Source organism: Argiope bruennichi, chromosome 7 (genome assembly GCF_947563725.1).
Source record: "Argiope bruennichi chromosome 7, qqArgBrue1.1, whole genome shotgun sequence".
NCBI lineage: Eukaryota > Metazoa > Arthropoda > Arachnida > Araneae > Araneidae > Argiope > Argiope bruennichi.
In genome coordinates, this window is record NC_079157.1 from 1139748 (window position 1) to 1164100 (window position 24353).

General features: G+C 29.5%; 1 protein-coding gene across 6 annotated transcripts in view; it reads left to right on the plus strand.

Annotated features, from left to right (window-relative positions):
• LOC129975875 (protein eva-1-like) overlaps positions 1–24353 on the plus strand; it is a 584415-nt gene that overhangs the window by 273989 nt on the left and 286073 nt on the right. Inside the window, exon 1 of one of the 6 annotated variants that reach the window (XM_056089137.1) lies at positions 17701–17770. The exons of the other annotated variants lie outside the window; for them this stretch is intronic. The gene's annotated coding sequence lies outside the window, so the exon portion shown is untranslated. Of the gene's footprint in view, positions 1–17700; positions 17771–24353 lie in introns of those variants that run through there. 6 annotated transcript variants of the gene reach the window in all.

Consider the following 24353-nt stretch of genomic DNA (forward strand, 5'->3'; position numbering starts at 1 on the left):
GTTGACATTAGCTAATCGCTTTTTTCGATTATATGTGGCAACTGAAAATATTAAGACTCTGGTTGAGTACATTGTGAAAGTGTATGTGCCTGTAGGATTTAATATTAAGTTAAAACCATCAGTACGTATGGTCCCAAACATCTATTTAATCTTATCTCATATTCACGCTATCTATTTAATCTTATTTCTCTGATGAAGAGCGTTATAGACCTGATTTTAAAAAGAAATGGGTACTTTGGTGCTCCAGAAAATATCCTTTTATCCATGCTAATTGATGAATGTAAAATTCAAAGACAACTTCTTTTACAACTTGTTTTAAAAGCAAGAACAGACAGTAGAGACATAGTTAGGACATTCAAAGATCCAAAGATAAACTTCGATGTAAAGGATTACATGGACATGATCCCATGGTCTGAAAATGACGTAACTTAGCCCCCTTGTTAAAACATGTTTCCAGTGACTCTCTGAAAGACTTTATACTGAAGGCATCTGAAATTGAACCAAATAATACAGTGGACTCGGTTATCGACTTTCTCCGGCTTCCTTGTCACACGCAAGCCGTGGAAAGACTGTAAAACTGGAGACTGAATCGGACCAAAATATTTGTGGTACAGTCGCAAAAGAAGGATACATAAAAGCAAAAATTGACTCACGTGTGAATATGCCAAAATTTAATGCAAAAATAAGTTAAATGTGGCAATGAAGTAGAAGAAAAGATTTGAATTGTAGCATTTGTACTCATTAAGGATACAAAAGTAAGAAACAAAATTTTACATTCAATATATTTTTTTATTATTATATTTTGTAATTAAGAATTTTTCGAGTTGTAGTGCTTATATATGTATATTTAAAACCATCTTTTGCAACATCATATCCACGAAAAATTCATAAAATTATTTTTATCAAAGTTTATAGTTTTCCAATTTCTTACAAAATTTAAGTTCTTGGCGGCACCTCAAGATGTTATAGTATTGCAACCAAATTAAAAAAAAATGAACCTAAAATGCACCTTTTTTTTCTGTTACTAAATTGAAATCAAAAAAATAAATTTAAAGAAACATTTTAAAATTTGTCAGTTTCTTCAATTATTTTCAAATTTCAAGCTCTTTGCGGCACCTCAAGATGTTGCAATATTACAACCAATTTTTTAATTATTCTTTATGAACCTAAAAGAAATCTTCCCCACTATTACCAAACCAAAATCTAAAAAAAAAAAAAAAAAAATTAAGGCCGTTTTTGTTCTACCCTAATGTGCAGTGTCACTAAATGTTTTTGTTAGCCACATTATCATATGATATATTTTGATTTCTAAAATTTCATGCAAAATATTTAATTAAATAAAAAATGCAGTTCATCCTCATTTTTCTTACGCACTCTCTTCAATAGTTTCTTTATTTTATAAATGACGGTTAGAATTACGGTTTTTTTTTTGTTTGTTTGCTTGTCAAAATGTATTTTTTAAATATAATGTATGCTTATTTTTTGATGTGCTAATAGATAATAATTTTATGATTTTATGAGTTCTCGATGATAATATATTGCTCTAATGTTTAAGGAACTTAATTATTTGTTAATCACTAAAAAAAAAATAATAATTTCATTCCAAATGAGCGAGGCCACTTGGTTAGAGTTTATGAATCTATAAGCATAAAATTGCTTGAAAAATGTTATTAATTTAATAAGTTGTCTTAAAACTCAAGCAGTTTAAAATTATTCAGAAATACTTTCTAATCAAAATATAAGTGACTCTAAATAAAAAAAAAAGGAAACTTCATTATTCAGTAACTTAAAAAAAAATTGAATTCGAATTATGATGAGAGATGTTAGAAACTGAAATGTGTACTAATAACTATCTTGCTATCGAAAATGTGCTACATATTTTGAAGCCATCTTGAAATGGAAGGAATGCGATTCGTAAAATAAAACGAGTTTGAAAACAACTTTCCCTAGAATAAAATCGGTAAAAGCATTATCGAAACGGTGATCCTGCGATTTTAGACAATTAACAGTTTCTTGCATTTCAACTCATTCGAGCAGTTTCAATCTATTAAATTGCAAATGAGCGGAAACATTTTTTTTCTGAGTTGTTGACCTCCTTCTCCAGATTTAGTATTTCCTCTTTTTCCCTCATTAGGAGTCATTGAAAAGGGAAATTGACTTCCTTCAGTCCCTGCGGACCAGATAGCGCTCGTGCTTCGTAATATTTTTGTGGTGATATTTTCTGTTCTGATTAGTGGAAGCCATTTCTTCTGCAAAACTTAAATGAATAGGTTTCTACATTAATGTTATTCTATAGAGTTTCAAGATGGAATTTGCTTGCAGAATATTTCATTTATCGTTTTATTAATTTATATAGGACATAATTTCTAAAACATTTTCAATCATAGCATATTTTTAAAAAGTAAAAATATTACATTATTTGACGAATGGAGAAAAAATGGGAATACCAAGTTTGTATGAAAGAGGAAAAATCAATTTTTCAAAATAACTATTTAATTCCAAACAGTAGAAGATTTCATTAACTATTTCCTGAAAAATTTAACAGAAATCAGGTAGTCAAGTTTTCCGTCCCCCCCCCCCGTGGGTACTTAGTTCAAGAAGGTTCATTATCATAAAATAAACATGTAGGATATATTATAAGAATATAAATAAGTTGTCGAAGTTTGAAAAATGGAATAATAGCATTTATTCCATGAATAATTTACGAATCGAAAACACTCAGAAGTCCAGTAACCAATCACAGTGTTAGGGAGAAAAACAAATTATTATACAGATTATTCAACACATTTTCCATCCTTCTCTGTCATTTTTTTAAATTCAAATCTTGCACAAAATTCGAAAACAAGCATTTTATCCGCCAAATTTACTCAAAGGACGAATGAATGTTGTAGACAAGTTGCCTCCTTTGTTAAAATCATATTTAAATCGTACTCCCCAATAAAAATTCTGCGCTGTAATTGAGAATGAAGAGTGAAAACGATTTATCATAAAAAATACAATTTTCGTAACCAAAAGAGAAAAATATATATTTTGTAATAATTGTAACTCTTTCAAGAATTTTATTCGGAAATTTGTGCAGAAAGCAACTGAAATTGATAGATAATAAACGAGTTATGGGCAATTGCAGCAAGATATTCAAAATGTCGAATTGCCGATAAATTTAATAATCAATGAATGACAATCATGAAAATATGAGTCTTATTGGTCCAATACCATATGTACAAAATTCTTAAAGTTACTTAATTTGGCTTAAATTGTCTAAAATAAACTTGCTAAGTTGTAATGTTGGCACTTGTCTAATTCGTGTCTAATCAAGCCAACTTAACTGAAGTTTATGATTGTTAAGGATTTACGACTATTAATGGTTGACTGTTCAGATTTCAACTCGCATCTGTCAATATAATTTTCCATTTAAGCTGATCCAAACAGATTTATTGCAGATAAAAGAACGCGATTCAACATCCACCTTGAAAATGGCAGTCAAATGTTTCTCTTATAATTAGAATGAGAAATTCTACGAATGTCAGAAATTGACGATGTTTGAAAACGAAGAATCAGTCCATTCCTTACTTCACAATTGGCAAAAGTAATATGTTTCTTTTAGTGAACGTACTAAACGAATATTTTAATGCACTTTTGAGTACGTCGGCCTGGGATCAGATTTGTTGATAATATAAAACGAATGGTAACTAACCGCGATCGTGTTAAGCGGTGTCCATTGTGCTTAACAATGAAAGAAAATATGCTGCTTATATGTGAGAGAAAAAAATAACTGCTGTAATTCTATTTTAATTGGATCAAAAAAAATTTTATAAGAAGATTTTAAAGAATATTTATCAAAAATTTCAATTTATGGAAGAATTTTGGAATGGATGTTTACTTTTTATACTTCTTAATGCACAAAACTCAAATAATAGAATGCCTGCGTGAATTTATTCCTTTATGTGTGAAAATAAATTCTATATCAATTGAATTATGCATCAAAACAACACTGCTATTCATGTTTTATCTGATCATCTAAATGTTATTAAAGGGTGTTATAAATTTAATGATCTTATAAAATTCTTAAAGAGATTGTTTAATAAATTTATTCCCATTTTCCTCATGGCAAACACAATTATTAGCGACGAATATACCATAGTCGAGTTATATCACAATGAGCTATTAATTTCGTTACAATAAATGTATTTAGATTTGCTTCTGTTGCAGAATAGTTTATTTAATTAAATGAGCCTGAGGGTAGAAACTTTCATCTGGCAAGAAATTTTGATGATCTGCAAGAATTCTTGAATAAACATTCGAGAGCAATTACATTTCCTTTAATTCTATTTTAGAGATTATATATTTTTCATTAATATTAAAATTCTTCATTTAATCTTAAATGGAAGCATTTTTAAACCTGCGATAGCGGATTTTTAAAGAATGCAAATTTCACTAATTAATTTCAAAATTATTCATTTCATTTTATCTTATTTTGTGTTTGCATCTGTTTCGTACTGAGCAGAGTTTTGGAAAAAAGCGGAAAGTGAACACCGATTAACAATGTCGATTTTGAATGAAATACGACATTGTTTTGGTTTTTCTAAAAAGTATTATAGATTAAACAAACACATAACCATTATCCTTGTCAGTATTCGGTGAGTCTGTGAATTTTCAGTGATCCACAAAGGATCTGCAGCTGCCACATTTGCTACATTGGACGATGGTTGTGGGCACCTCGTTGAGATTTTTTTTATTTCATGATTTTAATTAAATCTTTGATGCATATCTGCAATAGCTTTCATACATATTATTGCAAAAAAAATGCATCATCTTAAAAATTAATATATATATATATATATATATATATATATATATATATATATATTCCTCCCATATTATAAAATTAATTGTCAGAAATTAAAAAAAACACACACACTTTACGCGTAATTTACGCCAATATTTTTCCTCCCTACAATGAAATTCAAATCATTGTCATTGATTTCCTACTTTTTGCGATTGTTAAAAGCTAAGAAAGAAACATTCTGCTTGAATATATTTTTCATGCGGCTGTCAGGTGTTCAAGGTACTGACGTAACGCTGCTCAAATTTCTAATAATTTAAGTTAAAAACACTTTGATGAGGAAACAATGAATGTCGGAGAACGCACTCAGATTTAATTCCAATAAATAAAAGCCATAATTCTGTTGATTCATCCAGCAGCTACACTATTGAAAGTGATTGGATTCAAATTTTAGAGAGCTTCATTATTTTGTTGAGCACTGAGTCGTCTCGCAGCAGCTTTTTTATTCATGATGAGACATGAAGTTAAGAATGGTGAGGCGGTTAGATATGATGAACTTTGTAACTTATTTCCTGTTAACCTTTATTCTTTTTAGTCTTCAAAGTCTGCAGTTTGACTCTTGGTGTTGATTTTCACTAACCGTATAAATTTTCTATCGTCATTTCTCAAAGATAGATAAATCCTTTTACTTATTGGAATAACTAAGCATCAATGGTATTTAAAAAACACTTTCAGCTTTTTTTCTTTTTTAATTAACTAACTATATTAAAGACTCATCTTAAGATGCCATGTAGGAATCTTCCAGGAATATAGAGTTTAAGCATGATATTGTTTGCTTATTGGTGCCAACAAATTGCATCAAACGGCATGCATGGTGTGACGCAAAAACAATCATTGAGAGAGATTTACAGGAGAGAATTTTGAGAGATCAAACCTAAAATATTACAATAATTACATATATTTTGGAATGTAGGTTCATTTTCCTTTACCTTTCTTTAAGGGCGTCATGATTTTTTTCATCTCCTGATATTTAAGATGTTAAAAATGAAAGATTTTTTCGATGAAATTTCGCATTCGGCTGATCATAACATGAATGTTCAAATATATTTAAAAATTTATTTTGAACCATTTCTAAAATATATTAATACTCAAAGAGAAATAACTACAGAATTTAAAGGCTGATTTTTATACTTGTACTTAACCAGTATATTTAAAATGCCCTCGAAAGAATCTCGTAGAAATGATGCCGATAGTGAAAAAAGGGTGAATTTTACCCATTTTCCTTTTTTAAAATTTTATTTTTCATATAATTGTTGAATTTCCCATATATTGTTTTCTATATACCTTTGTGTACTGGAAAAATAAATATGGTTTTAAAAAAGTAATATGTTTTTTCTAGAATATTGTTTGTTTTAACATTAATTTTGAGAAGAAAATGTATGTCCTAACACAATTGCTTTTTTTCAATGATAATATATTTATAAAAATGTCAAAAACATATTTATATATGAAGAAAAATATCTGTACAATATATTTTACAATATATTTATTTTCATACTAATACTTTCATTAGAAAATTCAATTTGAGTGTAAAGAAAATGTGGTGTCGTAGACTACACATTCCCAGTTAAGTCCTAACTTTTCACTTCTCCAATTAACGGTTAATGTGATAGCAACATGTCAAGAATCATGTGAAGTTTAAGATTGAAACATCTCTTCTATATTTGGAAAGCATCGATTAGATTTTTATATATCAAAATTTGAGATGCATGTCCTAAATCACCTTTAAACTTTAGGGAACCCAACTATCGTTTGTTTCTCGTGTGTGTGTGTGGAAATAGGGTAGGTGTGGTGATTTAATACATTTAAGATTTTTAATACTTCAATAGTTTTCGAGTTATTTGAACTATCATTGTATATCGTATTTAGCTAGCTTGCATCTTTTGTTCGTAAACGGATGGAATACGTCGAACTCTTGATAAGGTAAATTTTGGGAAGTTTTTGTCATTAGAAAATTGCTTTACGTGCTTTCATATGATGTTTTTTAGAGCCTATACGATTATTATGTTAATCAAAATTAATATCGTGTTTCTTAACAAGTAATTAATTTGCCACAGCACCACAATTCTATGAAATGTAAACCAAATATTTCACCTTTTGGCATGATAGTTTTTTAAATTTTGGCATAAAAGTTTTTAAAAGCTTTCCGTCATTTTTGACGTTTTATTTGAGTATTATTCTTGTATTTTTTTTTTTTTGAGCAAACGGTCATGGTTTTTGAAAGTTTTTTCCTCACTCTTTTTACTAGAAGATGGTGTGAGCCGTTTTGCCTTGCACAGATAAATATTTCAACACTGCATTCGTCCTGAAAGACAGTGTAAATGCTTGAATTTGGAGAACATCAAAATGTCAGAGCTTATTTGTAATTTTTTAACTTTAATTTGAAATTCTATCTAGCTTCTTGTAAATGGTTCTGATAAAAAGAAATATTTTCATATAACTAATTTCTTTTCACCATTTTAAACTACTTTAAATAGTTTTTTCTTTCATCAAACTGTCCGTATAACTGGCATCTATAAAAATACATTTACATGTATATTATATCATAATAATTTGTAGTTTTATTGATTATGGAAAACAGTTTTTTTTTTATGAAGATTACCGTCGTTTGTCTGACTATCAATTTTTTTCCTCGTTCCATTTAACAAAACATTCACGCATCTTTGATTAAGAAATTTATACACTATAAAAATTCGACTGTTAATAATAAGTCACATATAAACATATGTTTGGAAACTAATGAATGGCTAAAAATCAAAAATATTATTTTAAAATCTTGTCAAAAATTTATGGTTTAATTTTTTAAAATTGGAAATTAGATTTTTTTTTCTTTCGAAAGAGTGGTTCTTTCAATATCCTCATTCACTCCGACAATGAAGTTTAAAAATTGGGCCTTGCAAATAATGTACATATGTATCATGAACAGCAAAAGACCTAACTTACTTTTTTGTTTATTAACTTAATTTCTAATTTACTAACATCTCCCTTACTGAAGGCATATAGAATTATTTCTATTATTTCATTTGTTTTCTCATCAACTCATTGAAGAAATTCTCATCAAACTAATGAACGAAAACATTGGATTAGATATTGAATTTTTTATTTCGAAATATAAATAATGAGCAAAAGCAGCCCAAAAAACAATTTAACACACAAACTGTTTGACAGACCGAGACATTTCATCTTTCTAGAGTATTGTTATAAATTCTTAAGAACTTTTTAATAAATTTAAAATAAAAAAATGTATAGTTGAAAATAAAGTGAATTGATAATCTTTGAATAAGCCGGATTTATCAAATAGGAGCTTTCAGGCAGGTAGCTTGCTGATATTCCATGTAATACTGGAGTCCCATCTGAACCTTATGTTTTTCATTTTGATAGTGTTATAAATATCCAAATTTGATTTTGTCTGCCATAAACTAGGTCGAGAAATATCAGTAGCGTATTTTTAAAATTAATAGCTTGTGAGGTAGTAAGAAGCGTTAAAAATGAATAAAAAATAAAAGTTTGTATAATATTGCTGTTGGAGGGGAGAATTATTACGCATTGTATTACTCAAATTCAATTTAGATTTATTGTGTACGGTCAACTGTTTTTTTTCCCCATGAAATTTCTTATTTTGATTCAAGCCCGGAATATTAAAAATAAAAAATAAAAAAACTGAAATCATGTCATTCCAAAGAGTAGCACATGTATTTTATTCCTTTTATCTACATTTAAATTTAAAACTCGGAAAAATCGTCTTTCTTTTTCATACACGACTTTACGAATTGAGAAAATTGCGAAATTGAAATCTTTCTCACAGGTAGTTTAATACTGCAAGGAGAAGAACAGGAGGTGGGAGAAGGGGAGCAAGCAAGAAAACCATTCCATCTTTCAAATTATCGTTTACGAACGGTTACTTCCCTCGTCTAAGATGAGGCCTTAACAATGCTCTAAATGCCCTCTTCGTAGTCATTAGCTTAACCCGACAATTACCCGAGCATCTCGGGAGGCTGTGCAAAAACGGAAATTATTAAGCGTCAAAAAGAGGTTTCGCTTCCTGCGACGCCTCTGATTAATGTTGGTGGGGGGAGGTCAAATGCATTTTTAATAAACGTTAAAAGATGGAATCGTTTGCAGAGAATCCGAATAAAATTGCATCGAAACTTGCCCCGAAAACGGTACCGCAACGGAATAAAAAGTATCGGTTATCCTACCCCTTCAATGGAAAAGCAATCTCAGCGCGTGGCTCCTTCCCCCCTCTCCCACGCCTGACTGGCTTCAAATCATTCGTCTCTATCGGAGCAGAGGAATTTTTATCTCTGAAAGATTAATTCTCGCTCCATCGGAGCACTAATTAGAGGGAAGGGAAACGAATTAAATACTGAGGCTCATCTCTATGACGTCACAAGGAAGGTGTTTCTTACGCAGATGGAGTTATTTCCGGCAAGCAGGAGGGCCATCATTACTATTCTAGCTTGCTACCGGAAAAGAAATGGAACGCAGCGTTGCGCCCGACCAAATGACCGGAAACGGAGAGCGACCGGCTAGTGTTTGTATCATCGCACACATTAATACATGCCGTTGATATAAAAAGTAGAAAGATAGTAGACAACTATCTGATGTGGAAGCAAAAATAAGCGAGAATGCGTCTAAGTAAGAAAGGAAGAAATGAATTCCTTAAAGTATTAGAAGTTATCTGCTGTTCAACAAGACAAATGCTATTAAAACATTACGATTTAAAGTTAACACATAAGCTTTAAAGGAAGGCTATTCTTTGATTTCAATACTATAACTATTGGAAGTAATTTATTGCAATATGTACTTGTGCGCAAAAATATGAACTTAGAGAGGCGAACTTGGAAGATCAGAACTTCTTTCAAAACAAAGTAAGGCACAAATTGGACTGTAAAATGGAAGCGAAATTCTTACAAAACACCAGGAAAAAGTGGAAAATTAACTTATTTCTGAAAAGACTGAATTTCAAAGAAAATATTCGAGTTGCGCAATATTTCGAGTTGGATATGAACGTATTGTTTAAAATTGCAATAACGAAATATTCAGTGGTGGCAGTGGCATGGGCTTCAAGCGTGACCACTCAAAAAAAAAACAAATATACAATTTATCCAATTGAATAAATAAATAAAAAAACAACAACTTAAAATTTAGTATCACATACGATGTTAAATACTCTGCCAGTGTTTAAAAATTCAAAATTAGGGAGAAAGAATAAAAATTCTACTTTCCTAATTAAATTTTTAAAAAATAATATATAGCATTATGGATCATAACAGCTCATTGATTTATTTCTGTTGGACTCGCAATAATCGCGTCGTGTAAATCTTCAACTGGCAGAAGACACCATCAGACATGGATATAATATGGCCCCTGTAAATGACACTTTTTGCTCAGAGTTCAAAGTCACTGTAAAAAATGTCATGTGCAATCTTTATGCAGGATTAATATTTTCTCATTCAGGAATTAAAATCCTTCCTTATAAAAACCTACGAAAATATGTTGTCTCTAGGATTAAAATAAACAATCAACATTTTTTCTTGGTCATTTTGTATTATACACGAGGTGAAGATTTAAACGTTGGATTGAACGGGTTGAAGTAATTTGTTTTGCGATATTCTTTGAAACTTTTGTGCTAAATATAGTATGGAGACAAGAAAGGATCGTAGAGGTGATAAAGTGCTGGAAATGGTAGTGATTAACATTTGTGAACAACGATAAAAGTCTTACTACTTTCAATGGTCGTCAATATTTTCATATTAAATGAAAATATTGATATTAACACTGTCCTTTACTGGGAAATCATAATAGAATACTTTTAAATGATTAACTGATTATGTCTTTCATCCTATGTGGACATCAAAATATGCCTTTTAAAATCTTCAACGGAATATATTTTAAGAAAATTTATGTTAAAAATTAATTTGTTGATAGATTGATTATTTGGAATTACATTTTTAAAGTAAATAATTTATTAAAAACATTCATGAAACGAAGATTCATCTTTGGAAAGCAATTGGAATGACTCAATTAGGACTGATAAAAATTTGCTTTAATATGAAAGAGAAATAAGTTAATAAGTAATTAATGGGTAATATATTGTTAAGCACAGAACTGAAATGTTATGATGTCGATCAGTGCACTTAAACAGAGCCTTCAAGCTACGTTGAATGAATCAGAAAGAGACAAGAGAAGGACTTAATTTTTTATAAAAGCTACCCAGATATATCTTTCTAGTGCTAAAATATCCTTAAAATAAATTCAGGCAATGGTTTTAAAGTGATTTTCAGAATTTCTTTGCGTAGCAAAGTGTTTACAAACGCCATAATTTTGAATAAAGACATCTCATTTGTAAATTTCAGAAAAAGATTAAAATTATTTGGCGTGATTTAAACATGAGAAGAGACTGAAACGTCTAGACCCACTTATGAAAAAAAAATTAATATTAAATAAAGAATACTTATGGGTAAAAGTGGTATTGAATGGAATTTTGTTGCTAATTCCTTGATAATTAAAGGACTTACTCTGTTTATTCCCATTTATTTTTTGTTAAAATAACGAAGTGTTCTGAAATTATCGCGCGTTCGTAGCACATGGCAATTATCTAGGACCTACATAGAATTCTTGGGCCTTTCAGGGAGGAGAAATTAATATAGATGTAGTTCAGCGAAACTCTAGGCTTTTTCTTAGAATTGTTGATTTATGTAAATAATTTTGATTTTTAAACACTCCAGAATTATATATTCTATCTTTCAAATGTATTTCGAAGATTTAAGTATGTATCTTTATGCTATCAGAAAATTTTAATCTTAAAAATAATCTTAAAAAAATCTTATGCTTCATTAAAAATGAATGAATCAATCTGTAGGAATTGCGGAAAAATTAATAATGACAGCTCATGCAATTTCAATTAATTAAAGTTTACATTTAGAAATTTCAATATCAGCAATTTCATATTACTGCAGAAATGCGCAACCATAGATGAGAGAGGATTGAGAGCGATGTGATGCCAAAAGTATCACGTGATTCTTGGGGTCTGCCAAGTGAAGAGAGCATGAAGTGCAAAATCTTAGTCATTTCTATTCTAATTCTTCATTTTTAACAAACTTTCTATTTTCCATGTTTGTTTATCTTTTTTTAAGAGTATCTTCATTTTCAATTATTTATTTTAGTTATCTAATAAACCAAATAGTACCGTCATCACAAAACAAAGGAAATACATAAAACCATAATTATTTTTATTATTTCGTTTCCGTAGCTTTATTTTATGTTATTCTAGTTTTGATTGCACTAACACTCGTCATGTCACGGCAATGATGCGTGGCTGCTTTCAGTTTTCCTTTTCCTTTCCGCTCATTTTGCGAGGTTTCCCTGAAAAGGATGCATAAAGTTGAGCCTACATAGATTCCTTTGAGCTCAATTTGTTACTAAATATTGAACTTATTGCAATTAAAAATTAAAAATATGTATTGCATTTCAGTTGTCTTCTCCCTAATACGAATTATGAATTTTATACCTATACATTTCACTATGCAGTTTTAATAACATTGCTAGTTAAACAATTCAGGATATCTAAATAACACCTACATGGGAAATGTCAACTCTCGTAATGTTGATATTTGGCGAGCCATGTAGAATATTCATGAAGAGTCTTTGATTTATTGGCCTCAAAACTTTTCAGCATCCATTAAAGGATTATTGTTTGAAATGGGAACATATTTTATGCCTGTAAAACATTTCTCGGAAAGGTACGCATTCATTGAACTATATGTACCGTTAGTTCAAATGTCATTAAACAATCATGGATTTTTAACTGCTATATCTATTCAAACATTATTTTGGATCAAAGCAATGTATAAAAAGGTATTAAAAAATGAAAACGAAATTTTTAATTTATATTTTTATTAATTTAAAAAGTGAAAATCAAAAATCAAATACTTATTAAAAAATGTATTGGTAAAAAAATGAGGGAAGTCTGAGGCGTTTATAAAAATGCAAAATAAATTAGAATTTTAATCATCCAAATAATGTTTCAAAACTTTTTAATGACTCATTATAATTTTTTTTGTATGATTTAGCTTTTATTGTGGCTTAATTTTCTTAAAGTATTGCTTTCTGAGTCACAATCTACAACTTGGCCTCTAAATGTTTGATACTAATATGACTTTTATTAGTATTTTATGAAAATCATTTCCTTAAGATTCTTTTTTATATAATTCTATGCCATTTCTTATTTTATTTATTTCACAGCTCATTCGATAGATATTACACAAATTATTTTTTATTCTTCGCTGAAATTCCTTATCAAACATGTCTATCATTTGAAATCAAAATACATTTAAAATTAATTAATAATTTCAAGCAATTAAAATATTATATTGTGAATAAGAGCTAAGAAACACAAAATGCAGAAATCTGGCAAATAAGAAAGTGTATAGAAAATGGATGAAAAATTCGATCGGTTTCTCGGCATAGCATGATAAGAAATTTACAGAAAATTTTTTTAAAACGAAGTTCAATAAAAATATAAAAAGTACTCTTCTAAATAATTTTAAGATGAACTTCATGTGCTTTTAAAATTTTTTCTAACACCAGTAGATTCGAAATTTGGCTCTCCTCAATCGAGGAAAGTTAGTCAAAATATGAAAAATTTCAATTGAAATTAAGCTAGAAAGACTGAAATCTGCACTTTTGAAGACCCCAGCAAAGTGAATTTTTTTAAATCCTCATATAGAATTATAATAAAGAAGAGTACGTGTTTATGTTCGTGCATGTGTGTTGGACGTTTGACTTATTACAAGCGAACTTCGCTGAAATATACTTTAGAAAGTAAGAATTGTATCTCGAAGTGTATTTAGAAAAATTTAATTATAATTTTAATTAATTAAAAATTCAGCGATAATTTGATGTTTTCCTGCGATAACTTTAGAAAAAATTACAATACAAAAATAATTTTTACATATTCCTAAAATTCGGAAAATTATCTTTTCAATGATCTCTATTATTTTGCTGTGTAATATTATTTCAAATTCAAAAAATATTTTTGTTATCTGGTAATATATTTCATGCAAAATAGAAATAAAATTTAATCTGCGCGAGCACGTAATGCGTGCTGGAAAAAATTATCTTTCATCAGCGTGTTGCCTTCGCACATACTCTTTAATAAGAGAGTAAGAGAAACTATATGACTCTCTACCCCTCATAATATTGTTAATCTTAGTCAAGACTGTGAATACTATGAGTGCTTTTATATTTATTTTCATTGGCCCCCATATAAAAATTACGTATTTCATAGAATACAGAAAACCGATGCCTTTTGATTATTCACCGCATGCCTTTGGCTAACAATAAATAAAACATCTCATTAGCGTGTGATCTTTGGCGATGAATTGAGGGGATTCAATTAATACACAAGTACCAGAAAACTAAATATATATTTTAAACAAAATTTCTTTCCCCAAACTGATTGAAACCAAAATTAAGTACAGAGCTTTGGCTGTAATCAGAAGATCAAATGTCAAATTTAATTTATTTAGATAACTGTGTTTTTGAGCTACAGTGTTTGCATACATGCAGTAATGTAGATTAGCAGACTGCCAATTCCTGGACGGATTTGCCTCCGAAATTCACAGAGATCCACACTTATGATGCTAAGCTCACGTGGTACATTTTGTTTAACTACTTTTTTTATTTTGTAATTATCGTAATTATGTACCTATTTGTTTTACAATTATTGAAGATAAATAAAAAAATTATTTCATTTAGCCGTATATACAGATTTTTTTCTCAATGAATTTAACGAACAATTTGATAGAAATCTACACATTTGATGTTAAGACCAAATTTCAAGCGCCTCACATAGAGCATTTTTAATCTATCGGGTTCGAAAATAGAATGAAAAAAATCTGAACGTAGAGATTCGATAAAATCTAGCGTTCGAATTTTTTGGACGTTTCCTTTTCTCAAAAATATATGGTATGTGAGAAAGTAAAAATCGACTTCGAATAAAAACCTTTTAATCGTTTCGATTGACAAGACTTGGGTGGAGATGTGACTGGCTTAGGTGCGAATGAATGGAACACATTGAATAATTTTGAATTATTATTTTTAAAAACAATTTGAGCTGATAGAGAAATTCGTTTGGACAGCAAATTTCTGTACTGAAAAAATTTCTTAACATTTCGCCTTCTTAATATGCTATTTTCACCGTTTAATATAAACGTTGTCATATCCATCTATAATTTCCTATACCACATGCATCAGTAAAATCTTAGATATTGTTATAAGACTTCTTTAAATAGTTAAAGTTTTCTAAAATCTTGTCGCAGCACGATCGCAAGAGAAACTCCAGAGCTGAAAATTTCTGTGCGATTTATCGAACCATTGCAGCTTTACTTACAGTAACATGGATTTTGTTTTCGTGTGTCAAATCTATCCTGAAAGAGTGCCTCTGCCCTGTGACTTTCTCAGGAGCAACTACTTCATATGCTATTTGACTGATTATTTTGATCAGAAATAATGAAAAGGAATGAAAATAAGTATTTCGATAATCAACAGCACAGGATAAATTGAAATGGCATTGATGAAATTTCGTGCACCATCCTCCTTCCTGAGCTGTGTTCCTTTAATCTTTAAAGACGTATAATTTCCTTGAATGCTTGTTTGGGATCAGATTATATGCATACGGAAACCTGCAGTTTGCATTTTACACTCCGTCTCAAAGTAGATAAAGACAAGAAGGGGGGGGGGGTATTTCTTTTTCCTAGCGAGTAAGAGAAAGTAAATATTCTTGCTTTTCAAATTTTAATCCTACAAAAAATAAATAAATATAAAAAAATAAGAAAAAGATTTGAAACTCGAGTTTGCTCCGAAGACGGCTGGAATAATTGGGGAATAAGCGGTCAAACCATTAACTTGCTTTCTGCAACAGTTTCTCTTAATTATGCATCATGCAATGAAAGCATTTTAAAAAAAATCACGACTTGAAGTGTCCTTTAATCTAACATCACGGGAACATCCTGTTTTTATTTTGATAATAAGCCTACTTTTGCTCGAGGATGTGTGAAGTTGATTAGTGAAACAAGGCTAAAAAGCTTATCTTTTGGATTGCTACAAAGCACTGCAGAGCAAAAATTCGGTGGAGCTGCTTCTTCTTCGCCTATACCGACAGAATAAACATTTTTTATGTCTTTTCAGAGTGGCCAGACAAGATAACAAAAGCACTTTATTCAATTATGAATGGCTGCAATCAATTACGCAGGCACGACCGAAGTTGTTGTCGTATTCGGAATTGTGAAGTGGCTAATGGAGGAGCATTTGCTTCTTGTAATATGTTTTAGCGTCTTTTAATGAAGCGAGATGGCCTACTTCAGAAGAAATCTCGGCCCACGCCCATTTCTCATTCCAGTTGATGCAGAAAGAGCATTTAAATGTTATTCGCAGCAGAAATTTATCTTGATAATGCACCCATTTATTAGTTGATTCCAGTGTTTAGCAGTCGACATTCATTTCCGGATTATAAGTTGTTTTCTCTTAATGAAACTAATGCAATCCACTTTCTTAAGAATGAAGAGTTAAGTGTATTTGCTTTCAATACTGAAGCAGCTGACGATTAATGTTTCATTTCTTTCAAGATTTATCAGAGCAGCTTTATAAGAATCAAGAATCAAATTATAAGAAACTGAATTAATGTAAAAAATTAATTATGAATATCTATATATAAGAATAATAATAATATAATATATATGTAAAAATTAATATATAAATATATGAAATGTAGGAATGCACTGAAGTTTTGTTGCTTTAAATTGTATCACTCGTGTGGGTTTTGAAAGTAGCAGATTCTCAGTTTAAGCAAGAGATACCTATGCAATTGCTTATTTAATGGGGTTAGATTATGCAGTAAAATTAGTTTTGTACATCATCTGAGAAGTAACTAACGACACTTTATCTCGCACTGTTTTGCGAGTTCGGTCCATTTTCCTTGTGCAAATAACATAATAAGGTATTCTAATATGAATCGACTTTGTAGGAAATCTTTATGTAATGATAGTTGAAACTTGAGATTCCTTGGAAATGAACGTACTTGGTTAATGATGCTTAATTGATTTTTAATCATATTTACTGCTATACAAATCAACAAGGAGAAACAAAATATTTTGGTTCTACTTCTTGTTAGCGAAAGAATATATATTTGAATGTCATTTTAGAGATCCTGTATATACATGATCGATGGGGATAAAATTAAAAATAATTCAATTACATTTTCATTCAAAGTGAAAACAATTTTAAAATGATAACAAACTTATTCTCAATTCTTAAAATGTTTCATCAATTCTATTTTAAACTTTTAAAGGCAAAGAAAGATAATATAAGTAAAATAATATACATTTTAGAATTTTATTGTAATTCAATATTTTCGGAGAAGCAGAAATTACAAATGGAAAAAAAAAAATGAATGATTTCAGTGGATTAGATCTAAGTGCAGTGTTAAAAGTTATTCTATCTCTGATTGTGGTCCGAAAATAAGACTATTGTGTTTAGATGCATATTACTAAATTAATTCTTTCTATTATTAAATAGTATATAAAAACACTATTTTTTATAGATGTTTCTTTTTCTAGATGTTTCTATTTTAGTATATAAAAACACTATTTTTTATAGATGTTTCTATTTTCGATATTATTGATTCTTTCAAAATCAAAAAAAAAAAAAAAGAAAAGTAAAATGAAAGCGTTATTAGAGACGCCGATAATTATTGCAATATCATAATTAATTTATTAATTGTATTTAATTTAACCTATCAAATTTATTTTTATGTATATGCTATTTTTAAAAATGATTTTTTTTCTTTCTTTCAGGTAAGTAAGACTTATTCTTTCATTTTTGGCGAGCTACTTTTAACAGAATAGTCGTGATAAGATGGTGTTGGTGAGTTCGGGAGTCAAGCATTTTCTAGTTAAATTTTATAAATTGCAGATATATTTATGCTTTCACCCTTAGCCCAGTTATATTTGGATGTTTCTACGAATTAAAATAAACAATGTAGTTGGATATGCAATTCTGCATATATATTAATTAACAGTAGGCAGAAAATGCACTGGATGATTCGTAGTCTTGCAATGTTTGCAGTGCTCTTTACAATTGTGTACTTGAGACAGAGTGAGAAGGAGGAAACTTTTTATCACAGATGAGTAGGTTCAGTGTCACGAATCGAATCATTAACAAATATTCCTGTAAATCGGGAGTTTTGAAATTCTTTTAGCCTAAATCACCTTTGAGCTATATAATTGAACGTTATATTTGATTATTGAACTGGGGAGTCAATTTGAATTCCCCAGTTCATACAAACACTCCTTAAGTAAAAAACAGTCTATTATTGTTATTTCTGTGAGTAAGATAAAAAAAAAAACCCTTCTATTTTAGTTTTCTTTAAAAGCGATATATCTTTTGATGGTATTTTCTTAAAAATATATTGTCAATAATTTTTAGTTATCAATCAATTTTTATCTAAATTTTCCAGGAACATAATTATTGTTTCTAAATCGAAATTTAATTTGAAATTTGTATGTACAATTTGGCAACCACTATTTTTTATAGCAGTATTAAATATCTTCAAAGAAGCGATTGCGGTTAAAATTATATTTCTAAGTTACGGATTGCCAGCATATTAGTTTTAGACACCATTCAGTCAAATTCTTTCACTTGTGTTTCATTCATTTCATCATAAAGTAAATGCCAGAAAACCGAGCCCGTCAATAGTGCAACCAACGTATTAATCGTATATCTAATTTAGCCTTTCAAAACATGGTTCGTTTCCAAGAGTTTTTAACTGGGATCTTCAATTTTCTAAATGTTTTTTCGAGTTATATTTGTTTGGGATGTGTGCACAAACTGAGGTATCTCGATATCTCCTTTATTTTCTTAATAGTGGTTATTGCTGGTCAGTATCCAGCACAAGCAGCTAAAAATATTGCCAACCACATAAAAGGAACCGCTTTTCCTCCTTAACTCGTGACAGGCGGATCGAAATTAAGATTTACTTTCTTCTACGGTCATGCTGCAAGCTGTTGATTAAGAAGGACAGTGATGAGTGGGAAGTCGTAATTTAAGGAAAGACAATTTCACCGATAGTATATTCTTGTCCTGTCTCTTCATTCAGAGGAAGAGATCCGAGTGCCAAATGGGCGGCATAAATCGATTTCAATACCCTTAAATGTCAACAGGAGTCGCGAATGAATGTTTCTTTTAATGAGAAAGAGGTTTAATGAGTGATTAAATTTTTTAAATAAAGAAAATGAAACGAATGTCTTTACGTCCTAGGCTAAGAACTTTAAGTAAGGAAAATAAATAATGATGGGAGATTTTAAGGAATTGTTAATTTTCGTTTTTCAACATATGCGTGTTCAATTTCAACATACTATATATATGCTGGAAGTTTCAAAATGTGCATATGTGCGTTCGTGTTTATAAGTACACATTAATTTAAAAATAATGCAACAAGCTAGAGATATGAAATTTAGCATGAGGTTCTTACATCATTATCTATCAGCTAGAATTTATCATGCTTAAACATAGAATTCTGAAGTACCTGTGAACAATATAATCAATCAATAAAAATCAACAGGAAGAAATCTTGCATTGACTTACATTTTGTTTAATAGAAGTCATTATTTGAAGAAGTCATCGATTTGTTTAATAGAAGTTAACATTTTTCAAAGTCAAGAGCATAGAACAGAAAAGTCCAAGGAAAAAAAAAAGAAAATATGTATTACTTTACGACTTAATATACCTTACAGACACAAGCATGAAAAAAGTCACTTATTTTTCTACTTGCGATGGAGAGATAAAATTTTTGTCGGTTTCTGAAAATCAACAAATTGGTATTCTAAAATGTTTCTTCGAGGTCCTTTCATTGTTTTCTTGTTATCCTCCTGTCACATTCATAAAATTTTCTAAACGTTCATTAAGATCTCCTTACTTCCCAGAAAAGCGCAATATCAGCGAAACCCGCGAACTCGTCTCCTGTTGTTATAATTTTGTTTTCTTTTGGAGTTAAATGAGTACCCGCTAACTATAGGAAGCTATATCCTGCAATGATGAGGAATAAAGGAAGCATGACGAAAAGGGCTGATATAGATTTTCAATGAAATGGCGGTCCTAATTTAGTTTTTAAAGAATACAAGTCTTATGCTTCATAAGAAGAATAAATGTATAATACATATATAAATATATAGGAAGAATCTAAATCTTTAGCTTTTTTCTTAATATAAGTCTTATGTTATGTAATAGATATGTTGATAGGCTTCTTTAAGATGAACAGACTGAACGAATGCTTTGGATGCTAAAAGATATCGAATATAAATTATATAGCAAAATATATTTCTAAGAATTTTTTCACTTCCATTCGAAGTCCGCCTTCGTCTTCTCAGTTTTTTGCCTTTTTTCTTTATTCTTCTTTTCTCCTGTTTTCTCTCATTGGGTGTTTATGAATTTAGGATTATCTCGTTGCTGCTCCAACAGAAGAATATTTTATTTATTCAATTACCATTAGAGATTGTATTTCGGATGAACAACTTGCATAGATAATTTTCCAAAATGTTTTTTGTGATAGAAATATTTATCACTTCACATCAAAAACGATAAACGTTCCTTATATATAAATAAATTTTACAGCTTCCATCGTGAGAAGCATTAAATTCAAAAGTGCAGGTCGGTCTGTGTTAGGTTTGAAACGTCAATAGTTTTCAATTAGGAAATTCATCATCAGTGAAAATTTCACAACCAAATTCATTCTAAACGTGACTGGTTATATAGCTGTGACGAAAAGTTTCATTATTTTATTTTCGCCTTTTACTTTATGGTGAGGATAATAAATGGATTATAGGTGGTGCGATTCTTTTATGTCATCTATGAATAAAATAAAAATAAACAATAATTCTGAAAAATATTTAAGAAATGCTGTAAACATAGCGGTGATTGATAACAACAAATTTCATACCGGAATTTGAAATACAAAAATTTAGGCTACTTGTGATTGATGTAGCAAATGTTTTTAATGCTACTTTTATGCTTAGAGTGCTTAAATTTTTAAAAAAAATACTACTTTGAACATAAGAAATTTTTGAATGCTAAATTCTTTTTAAAAAATGTAATTTTTTTAATAAATATTTTTGTAGCAATGCTAATTTATATGATGAATTATCTTTATCCTGTTCTTGAAAACTCCTTCTAAAATACGAAATTTAGAAAATCCAAATATATATGACAATGTTTCAACATTTTTTTATCATAAAATGTTATTAAACATGACAAAATACGAATCATTCCAGTAATTCTTTCTTTGTATTGTTAAATAAATATTTATCATTAAATTATTATTTACTGCCAAATGCATCCATAAGTCATCGATAGTTAGTGCAATAAATGCACAAAGGTAGGCGAATAATCCTCTGAAACGAATTGTTTAGACAGTGTTTGATTCACTTTTGGTCAGCATAACTTTTTTTTTTAATTATTATTGCTTTAAACTTGTTAATCTTGCTAACTTCTTATGCTATTTTTTTAGTATTTAAATTTTTCATCTGCAAGGCGAAAAGTTCCCAGTTAATAATATTCTGTCATTTATGTTAACACGTAAATTAAGTAATTGTTTTACTTTTAAATAAAAATTACATCGCTTTGTTGAAACTATTATATAATTTTGATTACATTGTTTATTAAGAAAACTTAAATAAAAATGATATGTTATAAGACAAGATTAAAACCATTTTTAAATTCTCGAGAAAAAATTTCTTATAACTTCATTATCGCAGTATAAAGAAAGGAAAAACCGCCTTATACAATTCATAGCCAACGAAAATGCAAAATTTTTGAATTTGGATTACATTTTAATAAATTGTCGCTCTTTGTTGCTTGAGTTTTAAAAAAATTAAAATTAAAGATAAAGCAGATAATTTAGAGCACAAATATGTGTATTTTTAATAGTCTAACAGCTTTTTAAAATAATTAAAAAATGTCGGTGCAAAGAGCAAAATCATTACTCTTCCATTCAATTTTTGCAAGGAGACCTTGAATGAACTATTTAAAAATGACTCAGAATAGATTAGAATTTTAAAGACGCTCACTTATGCTCCAAAAACTTCTTGAGATAATGGTTTTTGTCCGTGAATTTCTTTCATCGCCGAATCTTATCGCTTCGGAAATTACTTTTATTAAGCGATATTCTCTTAATTTGAAACAGTGCAGAAATAATTTTATAGCTTCATTTTTTTTCCTTCTTTTTATTAGGTAGAGATCTTCTAGGGTTATAATAATAATAATAAAAAAAAACCGACGCGCATAAAATATTTTCTCTCGTTTCCTTTATTCCCCTCTCCTTAAGTCTGATGGAAGGAATTTATTTCAACGATTTAGAAAATAAACGAGGTTTGTTTTCTCAAATACTTGTTCAATTTTAATCTTAATAATTTTCTTTCGTGAATTTGAGGCTAAGGCATATTAGAAATGTGCGATTTTAGTTTAAAAAATAAATAAATAAACAGAGACGAATTTCGTATGCATAAAAATTTAGAATGCTACGAAATTGCGCATGTTTGGGGTCGTCACGTAATTTCAAATTGCATTTTTATCTATTTCATTCCTAATTAGTAAGGCAAACAGACTTTTTCGAAACTTTGCTATTTTGAATTAAGTAGAATCATTCGCTGAAAATGCAAATGCCTTGTATTACATGCTGAAATTTGAATTTTGAAGAAGGAGTTTTTGCTCCATGCAGGAACATTTTAATTTGTTTTACTTGTATATTTATTTGGTTTGTCTGCGGCAACAATTTATTTGTAGAAGGTGAAATGTTAGTTGTTGTGCCTTTGAATATTATCTAAATACAATTTCTAGAAAAACAATAGAGAGTATCTGCATTGGTAGAGAAACAGATACTAGTTTTCGATTACGACTTTTCACTATTTTTGTTGTAGGAAGTGCACTTTCTTCTCCAAACCATTGGCATGCAGACTTCACTTTGAATCTTTTGGGAGTAAATTTTTGTTATCTATAAACTTTACACTCTAGATCTTATTTCCAAACATAAATAAACTTAGTTATGTTATGAGAAACTAACTTCAAAACAATGTTGAAAAATATGTATGTTTTCTCAGAGTCTTTCAGGAAACGATTTTTATACTACATTTTTCCGAAATGAATTGTTGCAGAATTTTTTTGCATATGAAAGGATTGTATTTGGAACGATTTTGGAAGGAAAACTATAGATAATTGGCAATTTTCAATAATGAATACCAGATACATAAAATATTTCCATAATGATCAATGAAATGGCTCCTTGTTGAATACTTCATCCAGTATGAATGTAAAGATTTTTAAAAGCAAAGGAAGACAGGATATATATATATATATATATATATATATATATATATAGCAGTGGAAAGTTTTGGAGAAAGTGCCTTTTGGAAATTTAAGGGCTCATAACAACAATAGTTTTTGTAATAATATTCGAAAACTATGTATATTTAGCTGGGAATATAATTCCTTAAACTGTGTTCTCTTAGTATTTTTTTTTAAGTAACAGTGAAATAACCAGGTGGAAAAAGTAGATATTTCTTCAATTGATAAGAGATAGATTTTCTTCATTCAAATGTAACCAATGTGACTGATTACTTAAATAGCCCATGAGGTAGTTTCTTGATTTTAATAGAACTCGGGAATTGATACCATGTTTGGAGCTGAAAGGAAAAATTATATTTCCGTGCATTTTTGTGATTGTTGTCAATGTGGCCACTTTTTTGTGTTTTTGTGTTTTGAGAGTTGTCAAAACGCATAAAGAGTAGCCTGGCCTCCTAAAAATCGAACAAAGCTATTGCAAAGCAAAATTTTTGAAGGAGATTAAGTAAACTAATAAACCAAACTGGTAAAGGCAAGAAAAGGGGAAAGCATCAAGTTATGATAGCATATTCAGCATCAAGTTATGATAGAATATTTGAAATACTGTGTGTACGTGATAGAAGAAAGTAATTTGGAACATACAAAGTGAATTGGCGAAATGTAATGTGAAGTTTAGTGTGAAGTGGAAATCTGATCTAAATTCAAGAATTATACAAAAAGAAAAAAACAGTATTTAAATCCTAGGCAAAAGTTGAAAAGATGAAAGTATACAAAAAAAACTCATATTAGCTTAACAACAAAAGAATAAGAGTGTGTAATCTGGAAAGAGTTGATCAAAATCTCACCATTCGAAAGCGATGGTATAAAATATGTAAGGAGGAGCAAGAGAAGATTTCCATCCTGATTGCACCGCACCTACTGTTAAACTCCTGCTTAGTGTCATAATCTGGAATGTATGATAGCATCAGATATGGGTAGAATTTGTGTCATTAAATGCTCAATAAATACAGAAATGAGACATTCCTGCCAAAACTTCTACTTTCCGCACGTGATGATTTTCCAGGTAAATAAGAAAATATATTTAAAAAGGATTTAACTCCATGTCATATTGGCCCTG